This window comes from Pelodiscus sinensis, chromosome 5, assembly GCF_049634645.1.
Source record: "Pelodiscus sinensis isolate JC-2024 chromosome 5, ASM4963464v1, whole genome shotgun sequence".
Taxonomy (NCBI): domain Eukaryota; kingdom Metazoa; phylum Chordata; order Testudines; family Trionychidae; genus Pelodiscus; species Pelodiscus sinensis.
In genome coordinates, this window is record NC_134715.1 from 69,455,011 (window position 1) to 69,469,653 (window position 14,643).

The window sequence follows — 14,643 nt, forward strand, 5'->3', positions numbered from 1 at the left end:
CGTACCTTTCAGAAGTGTTGTGTGGGTAAGTAAATACATAACATTGAAGCATTCAGATACTAAATGACTTTCATTAAAATAAGCATATAAAAATGTCCCAGGGCAAACTACATATCAGCTGTACTTAGGTTTGGTGAGTTCTTGACATAGATGCAAGGAGTGGGTTAGAGGCAATGATGACAGTGAGTGAATATAATTTCTAAGCATCATGCTTGCTTGTCGGTCTGTGTATTCTATACATATCCCATACTATTCATAACTTGTGAACATATAGGCATGAAAACCTGCTCTAGGGAATTTACAATTGGATTTTAGATGGGGGTCTTAGAATGTGCAAGGTTAATGCGTGGTGGAATCACAAGAGTTGGAGAGCTGTGGCCAAATAGTTCAAGGATTGGTTGCAGATATGCTTTTCAGTTAAAATCCATATATCTAATCCAGAGGAAAGCAGCAGCAAGCCCTAGGCTAAAAATGTGTCACAATACCCTGTTCTTGCAGTGAAACAGAATAAGTTACATTTGATCTGAGGTCAGGAATGCCAAGTAATTGGAGGAATAACATAATATGTGGGTACCCTTTAACCAAACTCTTACATTCTAGGCAATCCTCAGAGAATTCTAGTGTTGTGTGGGAAGGGACTGTTTACAGTTCTGATTAGTGCTTAATGATTAAATATCCTGCAGTGGAAAATCTGTGTGGTTCCTCAGTACAAGAGACAGTCATGGCAGAAATCACGGTCTTCAAAAACCTAGTATAGAAGGGTGATAGGCAACAGGAATCTGAGAAACAGCCTTTCAAAAGATCAAACTGACTCTGTGCGACTAGGGATCAGTTGAAGACTGACTCCAACATAAAACGAATAATTAGAAAAATAAATGCATACTCCATTATTCCATATTTTATTTTCTTCTCCTTTGTTTTTAATATCTGCTCTTTCTACTAGAGAGTTTGATACGTTCCCCTAAAGGAATCAGAGCATCATGTCTGCTTAATTGCAAAAAAAAAAAAAAATCTCCCCATCCAAAACATCACTTTATTTGTAGTATTAACATCATAATTGGTTTTTTTGGTCTGCTGGCAGAATGGACTCCATTTTTTCCATTCAGATTGATGTGCAATTATTATGCCTGGTGAAGACTGATACAACATTGGCATTCAACACCTTAGCTTTCTTGAGCTACTCCATTATTAAATCTCCTCTGCTAAGTAGAGGACCTACCTTTTTTGCTTGCTCCTAGTCTATTTACAGAACTTCTTCTTACTGCTTGTTATGAATCCTGCTAGCAGTAAGGCACAAAATGAGTTAATCTTTCTAATTGTGTCCCCTCCGTGCTTATACTATTCTTTGATAGTTCTCTTCTATAGCAGTTTGTCCATATTTCCACTTTTCATCATTTTCCTTTTTGATTTCAGGTAATTAAATAGCTGCTGCTATCACCCAACCCTACTCGTGGTCATCAAGCTTCTAACTTACAGAGCAGATAATTGCATTGGAAGGAGTTACCAAAACAAATGAAGAGCATTGTATACCTTATTTACTCTGCACATGTTGCACACCTTTCTGTTTCCTGCCAGTAAGGTCTAATTCTGAATAGAAGCAAGAAGCCTTTCTACACCCATCCACCCTTTCATTCCCACATACAGACTCTAGAGATGGGAACAAAGTCAAGTAGTTCAGCACCCTGAGTTTAGGCTGTTTAAGATGTGACCACTGGCAGCATAGTAGGTCCATATGGGACTTGCCAGCAGAAATTTAAGTGCTGGGGGAATATTTGAGGCTACAGGGTTAGGAGGCAGCTATTCAGAGGGCTTTGAGGATCTCTGTGGTGACTAAACATTGGATTGAGATGCCTAAAGTGGCAGTTAAATATTTAATCATTGGGCGGATCTAGCCCAAAGTCTCTGAAGCACATTTTCAAAGCAATCCTAAATGTACTGAAATCACACCTTGCAGCAGGAGGTTGCACAGCTTTCAGTGAAGGAGCAGCAAGTCAAAACTATTTAATTCCATTAGACTACCCTCCTTATTAAATTCAGAAATTACCTCAAGAGGCATGTACAAAATGAAAGCTCTGAAAGAATATTACTGTTTGGACATATGTCCTGATTATTTGGAGAAACAAAAATATACTTGTGCATTTTGGAAGACTGAGCTTGTTGCAATTCTTTGAAATATTATTTTTGTACTACATGCACAAAGACAGATATTGGTGTATAAACCACAGGCTTGCAGTAGGACTGGATATGGAAGTGTACAGCTCCAATCACCTATGGGTATTGTGCCTGGTTAACACATCAGAATTTGTAGATATTCCAATTGGTTTTTGGCAAGCTTTCCCCCCCAGAACCAAAATAGTTTTTGTCAATTGGATGTGGACCCAATCACCTCTTTGTACTTCTTTGAAGCAGCTAGCTCTGCTGTCAGTAGTAGCCTTACACTGTCTAACTGCCACTTTAGGCATCTCAATCCAATGTTTAGGTACCACAGAGATCCTCAAAGCCCTCTGAATAGCTGCCTCCTAATCGTGTAGCCTCAAATATTACCCCAGCACTTAAATTTTTGCTGGCAAGTCCCATATGGACCTACTATGCTGCCAGTGGTCACATCTTAAACAGCCTAAACTCAGGGTGCTGAACTACTTGACTCACAGCTAAGCCTCACCAGGATTCTTAAACCAGATGTTTCCTGCCTATTTCATCTGCTGGGCCTGACCTGAGCACCCTACTGGATCAGGTCTCACTCAAAGGACTACAAGGAGTGACCAGATCAGGAAAGGCTGTACCATAATTCAGCCTTTTTAATACTCCATAGGTCCATGGTTTGGGTTCTCACCTGAGATGTGGGCGATTTAGATCAATGATGTGAATTGCAGTCTCCTAGATCCCAAGAGAGTGCCGTAACCCATATGCTATTCTGCAGAGGATTTTCAGATCTCTGCTGTTGAAACTGCTCAATTACGTATAAAAGGTTGGATGTATATTGGGCCACAGAGGTTTTTAAGGTCTCCGCTATGATATGGGAGACCCAGGTCCCAGAACAGATCTCCCACTTTCTAGCTAAGTGCTTTAACCAGTGGGTCAATGACTATAATGGAATGAATGGGCTCTCCTCTCTCTCACCCACCTCAAAAGAAGATGGGGGGGGGGGGAGTGAAAGAGGGCTGTCTTAGATGCTTAGTTCCTGGAACGTGTTCATGGTTGTGATAGAAATGTAGCCGTGTTAGTCTGGGGTAGCTGAAGCAAAATGCAGGACAATGTAGCACTTTAAAGACTAACAAGATGGTTTATTAGATGATGAGCTTTCGTGGGCCAGACCCACTTCCTCAGATCAAATAGTGGAAGAAAGTAGTCACAACCATATATACCAAAGGATACAATTAAAAAAATGAACAAATATGAAAAGGACAAATCACATTGCAGAACAGGAGGGGGATGCGGGGGGGGGGGGGGGGAGAGGAAGGAAGGTAAGTGTCTGTGAATTGATGATATTAGAGGTAGGGAGAGTGGGATGTTTGTGAGTTAATGGTATTAGAGGTGATAATTGGGGAAACTATCTTGGTAATGGGTGAGATAGTTCAAGTGTTTGTTGAGTCCTTTTTGGAAAGTGTCGAATTTTAACATGAATGACAGTTCAGAGGATTTCCTTTCAAGTGCAGATGTAAAAGGTCTTTGTAGCAGAATGCAGGTGGTTAAGTCACTGAGAGAGTGTCCTTTCTGGTTAAAATGGCAAGAAACTGTTCTTTCTTTGTGATCTTGTCTGAAATCTTGTGGGCATTAATCCTTTGGCGAAGTGTCTGAGATGTTTGTCCAATGTACATAGCAGACGGACACTTTCGGCACATGATAGCATAGATTATATTTCTGGATGCGCAGGAATATGTGTTCTTGATCTTATAACTCACTTGGTTAGGTCCAATAATGGTATCAGCAGAATGAATATTTGGACAAAGCTGGCAACGGGGTTTGTTGCAAGGGAAGGTACCAGGGTTGGTATTAGTGTGGTATGTCCTGTGGTGGTTAGTAAGAATCATCTTGAGGTTAGGTGGTTGTCTATAGGAGACTATGGGTCTGTCTCCCAGAGCCTCTTTGATTATGGTATCCTGTTCCAGTATAGGCTGTAGTTTATTGATAATGTGTTGGACAGGTTTAAGTTGGGGGTTGTAGGTGATGACAAGTGGTGTTCTATTGTTGGTTTTCTTGGGTCTGTCTTGAAGTAGATGGTTTCTAGGTATTCGTCTGGCTCTTTCAATTTGCTTTTTTATTTCTCCGGGTGGGTAGTTGAGGTTTATAAATGCTTGGTAGAGATCCTGAAGCTTCTGGTCTCTGTCAGTGGGATTAGAGCAGATGCGGTTGTATTGAAGGGCTTGGCTATAGATGATGGATCGCGTGGTGTGTTCTGGATGGGAGCTGGAAGCATGTAGGTAACTGCATGAGTCGGTGGGTTTTCTGTAGAGTGGTGTCTAATTTTCCATTGTTGATTTGTACTGTGGTGTCCAGTGGACACAGATTTGTACTGTGGACGCATGGCCAAGAAACACTGCAGATATTCCACAGAGATTTCAACAACCTACACCCCACCATCAACCTCAGCCTGGACCATTCTACACGAGAGATCCACTTCCTGGAAACCACAGTACAAATCAACAATGGAAAATTAGACACCACTCTCTACAGAAAACCCACCGACTCATGCAGTTACCTACATGCTTCCAGCTCCCATCCAGAATTCCAAGCAAGGTGGATTTAAAGCCCACTCAAAAGGAACATAGCTACCTATTCTGTGTGGTAGAGCTTAGCCACAATTCTTCTGACATTACCTCAGGAAGCTCCAGGCTCAGCTTGTTAGCTTCTGTGAATCCTACCTTAAATTTAAATTTCCCACATAGATGGCACAGTTGCAAAATACCTAGAAGTTGGCAGCTGCCGTGCTTAAGCATGGCAAGGATTACATCCCTTTCTGGATTTAGCAGTTTGTCCTGCAATATAGGAATTTGGTTTTATCATTTAAATTATACAGTTCAAATGTTGACCAATACTAATTAAAAAATGTGCATGTGTAACTCAAGAATTAAAGCTCTGGAGGAAAATTCCTCCCCCCTTCAAAGATTAAATTGAATGTACAACATGAAATTTCATTGCATTTGCTTTCCTAGTTTAGCTCTGTGCACTGTCCATCACACACTTACATGTATATAAACTATCAAAAGTGAATAGTTCCATTGTCTGCATAAAGGTGCACTTATTTAAAAATATTTGAATTCCTGTGCAAACACATTTTAAACCTAGTTTATATTTATTTAAACTGTATAGATTCTTTGCTGAAACCTTACTGGGACCCAAAATTGTGGAAGCTTCTGGGTAAGTAATAAAGTCCTAGAATACTAAGACTGGAAAGGACCTTGAGAGGTCATAGAGTCAAGTTCCCTGCCCTCATGGCAGGACCCAGTACTGTCTAGACCATCTCTGATAGACATTTATCTAACCTACTCTTAAATATCTCCAGAGGTGGAGATTCCACAACCTCCCTAGGTAATTTATTCCAGTGTTTAACCACCCTGACAGTTGGGAACTTTTTCCTAATGTCTAGCCTAAACCTCCCTTGCTGCAGTTTAAGCCCATTGCTGCTTGTTCTATCCTCAGAGGCCAGGAAGAACAATTTTTCTCCTGCCTCCTTGTGACCCCCTTTTAGATACCTGAAAACTGCTATCATGTCCCCTCAATCCGCAAACTTAATAAGCGTACTCTCTACACTGATATTTAAATCTTTGATAAAGATATTGAACAGAACCGGTCCCAAAACAGACCCCTTCGGAATCCCACTTGTTATATCTTTCCAGCAGGATTATGAACTGTTAATAACTACTCTGAGAATGGTTATACAGCCATTTATGAACCCCTCTTATAGTAGCCCCATCTAAGTTATATTTGCCTAGTTTATTGCATGAATATCATGCAAGACCTTATCAAATGCCTTACTAAAGTTTAGCTATACCACATCCACCACTTCTCCCTTATCCACAAGACTCGTTATCCTATCAAAGAAAGCTATCAGATTGGTTTGACATGATTTGTTCTTTACAAATCCATGCTGGCTGTTCCCTATCACCTATTATCTTCCAAGTGTTTGCAGATGATTTTTTTAATTACTTGCTCCATTATCTTTCCTGGCACAGAAGTTAAACTGACTGGTCTGTAGTTTCCTGGGTTGTTTTTATTTCCCTTTTTATAGATAGGCACTATATTTGCCCTTTTCCAGATGAATAACAATATATCAGTGTGTGTTAGTAGTTTTTTTAATAGTTCCTTACCATATCAGGTTTGAGGATTTCATTATTGCTACAGTAAACTTCAGATAATCTGGCACCTTTAGGACCCAGAGGGTGCCGGATTATCAGATATGCCGAACTATCAGAAGGGGGGGCTATGAGGGGCCTGGAGTGGGGTGGGGGATGCTACCCCAGACCCTCTCATAGCCCTCCCTTCTGATAGTCCGGCTCTGTCCCAGGAGTCCCCGATTCAGCTGCTGCTGGTCAGTTTCAGCAGCGGCTGAATTGTGACACCTGCAGCAGAGCAGCTGGGGTGCTGCTGGGTTGGTCCGGTAGCGCTGACCCTTGGCGCCGTGAGACCAACCCGTCAGCACCCCAGCTGCTCTTGGGGATGCCTTGGGCAGAGCAGCTGTGGTGCTGACCGGTTGGTCCCGCAGCGCCGCTCCTCGGCGCTACTGGACCAACCCAGCAGCGCCCTAGCTGCTCTGCCCCAGGTGTCCCCAAGTTAGCCGCTGCTGATACTGATCAGCGGCTGACTCCAGGAAGCTGGGGCAGAGCTGCTCTGACCCAGGCTTCCTGGAGTCAGCCCTGGTCAGTTTCAGCAGCGGCTGAATCAGGATGCCTGGGACAGAGCAGCTGGGGTGCTGCTGGGTTGGTCTGGTAGCGCCAAACCTCGGGGCTGTGGGGACCACCCAGCAGCACCCCAGCTGCTCTGCCCCAGGTGTACCCAAGTCAGCTGCTGCTGAAACTGACCAGCGGCTGATTCCAGGAAGCTGGGGCAGAACAGCTCTGTCTTGGGCTTCCTGGAGTCAGCCGCTAGTCAATTTCAGCAGCGGCTGAATCCGGGACAGCTGGGGTGCTGCTGGGTTGGTCCCACAGCCCCGAGGGGCAGCGCTACGGGACCTACCCGGCAGCACTCTAGCTGTTCTGCCCCCTGCTTCCCGGATTCAGCGCTGGTCAGTTTTAGCAGCAGCTGAATCGGGGAAGCTGGGGGCAGAGCAGCTCCAATGGTCCGGCTGCCCGGAGCACTTCCGGGTTCCTGATGGTGCCAGACCATCAGGAGTGCCGGACCGTCAGATGCCGGACCATCGGAGTTTTACTGTATTTATTATCTGTTCTTTTGTGCATGTGTGTGGGTGGGAGGGGGGTGATAAGCAGTTTATATTAATGTTTACTCGTTTATTGAAAGCATCTTTCAAAAAGTACTCTTACATATGAAATGTATACAGATACCAGTGTATTTTGACTACAAAAGCTCTTACTATTCAAAACTCAGATTATCTGACATTGAGAGATTCCAAAAAAATTTAAACTTATATTTTTTTCCCAAATTTTCAGATATATCCTCTGTATCACATGAATAATCAGGGTTTAATTCAACAGCCACTGGAGATGGATAAAACTGCAAAATTTGCATTCTATTCTGGGCCTAAATTTTAATCTTGTGATTCTCAGGTCCAGTCTGGACCCAGGTACAGTGCCCCAATATGACTAAGGAATCTGGGAATCATAGCATGGATACATTTGCTTAATGTAGATTTATGGGAGGAGATTTAGGGAGAGTTTAAATTAATCTGTTAAACATAGATTTAAGGTAATATCTCAACATCAGGGTTAAATATAACAATCAAGGAGTATAAAGATGGATAAATATGAATTCTATGTTGTCTACTTGTGATACCTTTTTCTAGTCCTAGGTATCAAAATGCTCTGTTGTGATGTTGGGCAGGTCACATTGCCTTTGTGTCTGTTTTCCCTCCAACCCTTTGTGGCCTTTCAAGTGAGACTGATAAAGCCTATATGCCCTCTATTTCACTAGGGGGCTTGCATATACCCTCACATGATGGAGTTTTGGGACATAGGCAATGTGGATTTCCATCTTCCCTTCCTGATTCAAAGGTGGGAATTGAATCCATATATCCTACCACTCAGGTGAAGGCTTTTGTCCCCAGTGTGTAGAGTAATTCTTGCTTTCTCTCTTTGGTCCAATGAATATTTATGTATTTATACAAAGTGGAACCACTTCCATAGTAAAGATGGAGAACAACCTACTCCAGTACAGGCAATTTATAACTTTTACCACAGAAAATTTAAATTTTTGCGTAGGCTGTGTTTTCTGTTGGAAAATCAGAAAATTACCAACCAGCTCTACTTCTCTTTATAGAAGCTAACAATTATCTTCCACCCAGAGGGAAGTAAAAGATTTCCTTTTAGAAAATAAAACAAAATGAAGAGACTCACAGGCAACTCCTCATTATAAAACCTAGTTTTTTAAAATGTACTATAACTAATAAATGTCTGCCATCAAATGACAGGATGCTGGTTCATGCAGCCTTCCTAGATATGAAAATTGTCAACTTCTCGTTTTCTACCTATACCTGCAGTACACATTACTCTGAAATGCTTAGGGAAGGACTTGTGTGTTCCCTTATGCACCCTACAAAGTTAAAAATTTGTACTTCCAATCAAAACAAATACAACTGTTTTTCAGCAAGGAGCTGTCCAGACACCATTCTTATACATACATTAATTCCGTCCCTTGTAGCAGTGACATGTTTCCTATTCCATATATCTCTTCATCCTATCCCAGCAGCATTGATCACAATCTTTATAGCAAAATTTAAACACCAAATATAAAATACAAAGCCAGTTGGTTGCTCCCATGCATCATCCTGTTTCTATATTGTACATGACTATATCTTTGTTTCAATTAAACACTGTGGCATTTTGAAGGTTTATTTTTATACATCTAAGCAATTTATTTTCATTTTAAGTTCACTAGAGTTTTATTTGTCTGATTACTATATGCATTCTTGCAGACAAATGGAATAACTGGTGATGATTTTCACTGTGCATTGTATGTGCCAGAAAAGTTACAGAACCTGCTCTTTAATCAGAAAGAAACATTGACATGCATAGTGTATGGAAGGGTAACATTAATAGAATGTCAGAGATGCAGTTCCACAGGCAGTTTAAGCATGACTAGTGCTGGAAGCTAATCACACAGATGTCACTACTATAATAGTTCATGGAAAATATATATTTGAGTCTTGTAGTTTATAAACCTATATAACCTCAGTTTGTGGACATGGACATCTCTGATTGCTTTAGGGACTGAAAAAGGGAAATGTACCATAGTATTACTAAGAGATTCATGAACAATATTTGTTTGGCTACCTGCACTGAAAAGCTAAGAGGCCAAGGGAATTTCAATGTAGCACAATGTGTCAATTTTCCTTCAGCCAGTGAGCTAAAATCTTAGTGTCACTGGGGATAGCATGGACAGCAGCTCAGGCTAGTTGCCCTAGTATGTGCCCTGAGATCTGGGATAGGTTTCCAGTGTTTGGTTCAAGCCACCACTCATGCTACCTCTAACTAGACTACTATATTTAGCACTCTGGCTTGAGCAAAGTTAACAAGGGTAAAGCTACATAAGCTGGGACTCACATCTCTCACCCCAAATGTAGTCTTACCCAAGAATATAGTATAGTCAGTAAGCCACTGTTGTATAATTACTGACTGTAGGGAATGATTTTTTGGACACACTGGGTGCAGGTGAAAACAAGCCGAGGACTTATTGAACACACAGCGCTTGTGGAGTGCAAACTCTAGGTGTTTAGCCTAGAGAGCACTAACTTAATCAAAACATACCTTAGATTATATAGGTAGCCAATGGACGGAAGAGAAGTGATTTGATAGGTTTAGCAGTGGAAGTGAGATATGCACATAAGCCAATGAACTAGAGAATTACACAGTATTTTTGACCATTGACAATTAAACATATTATCACTAATACAGGTAGTTAGTTTTAACAAGCTAAATGAGCTAACATAAACAGGATGGAAGTCCCAAAAATGGACATATTTATGTTGTTTTGTGTTGCTGAAATTGTGATGCTTACTGTGAGATGACTTCATCCTTGTGTTGGCACAGTTCTTGGGATTCAAGTTCATTAATTTGAAATCACAGGAGACAGTGAGAGGACCATGCAGCCTGGCTGATACCAGCCAGGCCTTATAAGAGTGAGGCCCCTTTGGAATGTAGTTGCCAGGATGCCAAGGGTCAAGTTAACTGCTGTCTGTGTGCTTTCCAGGCTTGGCTTAACAATTTTGGATTTGAGTTATTTTTCAGCAAGATACCATGGACTGCCTCAGTTTATCCTACAGTGACTCATACAAAACTCCACATATCCTGAGTGAGGGTGTAATTTGCATAATTAATTTAAAATTGCTTTTGGTATGTAAAACTTTGCTTTTGGCTACTGCTCTTAGATTTTAAGAGGTGGAGTTCTATGTCAAATATAGATGCCTCAGTTTCTTATCCTGTCCCATGCTTACCTCACGTTCTCCTTCCTACCTTATTGGTTGCCTTTTACTCATAAGGAAGATGAAACTATCTGTACATGTACATAAGTAATATTTTTTAAAAATTAGTGTTTAATTTTAAAAAAAAATTTGCCGCCTTTACTTACAGAAATGAGTGGGGGAGGGGATGGAGTTCAGTAACGCTTGCACAGATGCACTGTTCCACTGTTAACTAGACTTGGATCTGTAAAATTCTCACCTAGACATGGTGAATGAAGGAAGAAGAATATTGATGAGGGAAGGGAGGCGAAACAGAAAGCTTTTAAAACACGTGTATTTTAAATAGTTACCCTTCTTAAGCATCATGTGTTTCAGAGGAGACAGGCAATTCTCTACATCCTCTAATTCCTCCAAGGTAAACGAGAGGTATATTGGCAAACAAATATAGGGAAGTTTGTTTTGCTTCTGGTTGTGCACTAGTTGTTTTTCATGTCAATGGAGCAGTTGACCTGTAGACCTCTGATCCTCTAATCAGATCCTTGCTCCTTTAGCCATATCAATAGACTCAATGAAGCCATGTGAGTATAAATCAAATTACAAGATGGGGACCATTATAAGTACTACAGTTGACCAATGTAGACCATTGTTTTAAAAAGCACCCTTCACTTTTTATACCAACACAGCAAAATTCAACTCAAAGATTGGAGTGCATGGAGGACTTGTTAGGCTGAAGTAAGTTTATACTTTTTTCTGATATTCTTTGTCCATCTAATTTTGAAGTCCAATGTTATTTACACTGCAACTTTCAGGCAACTGGTACATGTTTTGCATAGGTCCTATCTCAGTGAAATAAAAACTAACTGCAAAAAATAGAGTTAATCTATTTAAATTGTTCTTTCCTAATCACATGAATACACATTTAAAAAAAATAAGCACAGCAGATAGTGTTCTGATTAAAAATAACTTTGATTTCAGCAAAGATTTGCTATGCTACAGAAGAACAGTAAATACTGCTACAACAATTGGCAGAATTCTCCCACTGTCTCTCTTTTGAAGGCACCAGTAATTCATTGTGTCACAAAAGCTCAAGGGTTGGAATGTTTGACTTGCTATTCTTTGCTTCCTCAATAATACTGAAACTGTAAATTATAGAACATATCAAAGGGCAGGGCATTTAATGTATTTGTTTAAATTTAGATTTTTATCCAGCATCATAAAAATAATTCAAAGTGACCAGCAGCAACATGGGTTTTTAGATTAGCTTGGAAAGAACTAGTTTAGTTAATGCAGCTTGCATGTCAGAATTCTGGACAATGTTATTTTGCCTGAAAATATTTCCTCATGTTTCCCTGACTATCTCTGAAATGAGACAGGATCTCTTCTTCTGGAAAAGCTCTACATGTTGCTCTAGGACAAATGCTAACACTGAAAAGCTTGCCACTGATCCTTGTCTCTTTACTGCAGGTTTAGTCATAAGAAAATAGGGAAGAAAGAAGCAGTATTAGTGGAATTCTACGTTTAATGATGTAGTTGCAGGATTTTATAAACCTCTATGGTTAGTGTCAAAATTCGGATTGGCTATTGCTCTGTAAAACCAATTTTATTTATTTTAAATTTAAATTTAATGTTTTGAATTTTAATTTTGTAATCCTCCTGTATGGAAGACATTAATCTGTGTTGTCAGGGAAGGCTCGCCAAGAAATTAGACGCAATAGCATTTAAACTTCAAGCTCAGAAAGCTTAAATAATGTTTGTAGTAGTTATGCACATGCAAAAATAAAATTCTCAGCAGTTCATAATGAAAAGGAGGCAGAAAATTATTCTCTAACTTCTGATGATAGCACAAGAAGCAATGGGCTTAAATTGCAACAAGGGAGGTTTAGCTTGTACATTAGGAAAAACTTTCTATAATTACGATGGTTAAGCACTAGAATTAATTACCTATGGAAGTTGTAGAATCTCCTTCTTTGGAGATTTTGTAAGAGCAAGTTAGACCAACATCTGTCAGGGATGGTCTAGATGATGCTTGTTCCTTCCATGAATGCAGGGGACTGGACTTGATGACTTCTTGAGTTCCTTCCACTTCTATGATTGTTATAATAAATCTTTTGTCTTCCAGACAAACCTAAGCCATTCTGTCTCTTCAGAATATGAACAGAATTGGGAAAATCCCCTACAAAACGTTCCATTCTAGGTCATTCTTTTGCACAGAAGATACTTCTGGGGTTTTCGCATTCCTTTCTGCAAACAATTTTCAAAACCATGAATCGTAGAATAAAATAACTGAGAAGGACCTTAAGAGTTCATCAAGTTCAGTCCCCTGCCCTTGCAGCAGGACCAAGCACCATCTAGATAATCCCAGATAGCAGGTTAGAAAAATTTCTATTTAAATATCTCTAATATTGGCTATTTCACAACTTCCCTAGGCAATTTATTCCATTGTTTAATCAGCTTTACAGTAGGAATGTTTGCTAGTGTCCAACCTAAACCTCTCTCGCTGCAATTGCTTTTTGTCCTATCATCAAAGGTCAAGAACAACAATTTTTCTCCCTCCTCTTTGTATTGGGTACTTAAAAACTGCTATCATGTCTTCTCTCTTCTCTTTTCCAAACTAAGACACTCAATTCTTTGAGTCTTCCCTCATAGACTGTTTTCTAGACCTTTAATAATTTCTGTTGCTCTGATCTGGACCTTCTCCAATTTCTCCATGTTTTTCTGAAATCTCGTGCACAGGACTAGACTCCACACTCCAACTGCGACTTCATCAGCACAGAGTAGAGTGGAATAATGACCTCTTGTGTCTTTCTTACAATACTCCTGTTCATGAAATTTCACAAAAATATTTTTAGAAGCATAAAAATCACCAAAATCAATTAACAATATTTTTAGCATTATATGTAGTTGGTGACATTTCTCTCATCTCTTTGCTCAGCCCTGAATTGTAGCATCCTGGAACAAATCTCAATGATAAAGTGTCCTGCTGTAAGTAATTGTCATGGTTGTAGGTCTTTCCTTTAAAACGTTACATTTCCTTGAGAGAGATTGAGAGTCAAAGGAAAAAACAACTTTTGTATGTGAAGGAGAATTTCCTTTTAACTAACTGAAATAGTTGGAAAGTCACTGAAGTTCAAATTTCAGATATTGGATCTTGCAGTAAATCGAGGAGCCAGTGAGACTAGGTGTATTAGAAGTATAACAGCTATCAGTAACTGAAACTATATAGATATTAAGAAGCTGTAAGATAATATACTTCAATGCTTACATGTTGCAAAGACTTTTGAAGATTTTTCCCTAGAGCTCTCAAATCTGGCAGCACTTGAGAAATCTGAGGGCATTGAAAAGGCATTTTCATTTAGCAGAAACTTTTTTGTTCTTGGCACCTACTTACTATGATGAAATGCCCAAGATAGAATAATTGATTGTCATTAGTTTGAGTCTGATAGGTAAGGTGATTGTAGGTTATACATGAAAGCTGTAATGAGAGAGAATGTAGGATTGTTACTTGAGATTGCCAGAAGTAACTGGCTCAAATCTATTTTTAAATAGTTGAAGTGAAACAAAAGCTGTTTTTATTATTATAAATATAAAAATACTGTGCAGCAACAAATGAAAACAGCATTTCCTGCACTTTGCATAGAACTTCCAAGAACAGTCCCAAATTTTAAGACCAATACAATGCAGCAAAAATTGTCTATAGAAAGTCATAAACATTTGGAGTAGGTGGTTGTATTGTGTTAAAATAAATGTTCCTCACATCCAGGCAACTCCATTTACTTGTTAAAGGGGCCATTGGATTATATTTTACAAGGCAGTAATCCTAAATGGAAGAATTGAAATCCAGTTGAGACAATTTTCCTGAATCTGCCATTAATCTTAAATTCCCATATAACTTGATCAAATGAATCCTATCTCTTTAAAGGCAGAGAGTGGGCTGGCTCCAGATTGTCCATGCTTATATTATCAGGTGGTCCCAAACGGGGATGGAGTGAAGGAAAACTTTCTTTAGAAATAAGATGTGAAGGGTATACAGGAAAACAAAGATTAAACTATTTCTTCAATGTAGTGATTCGAGT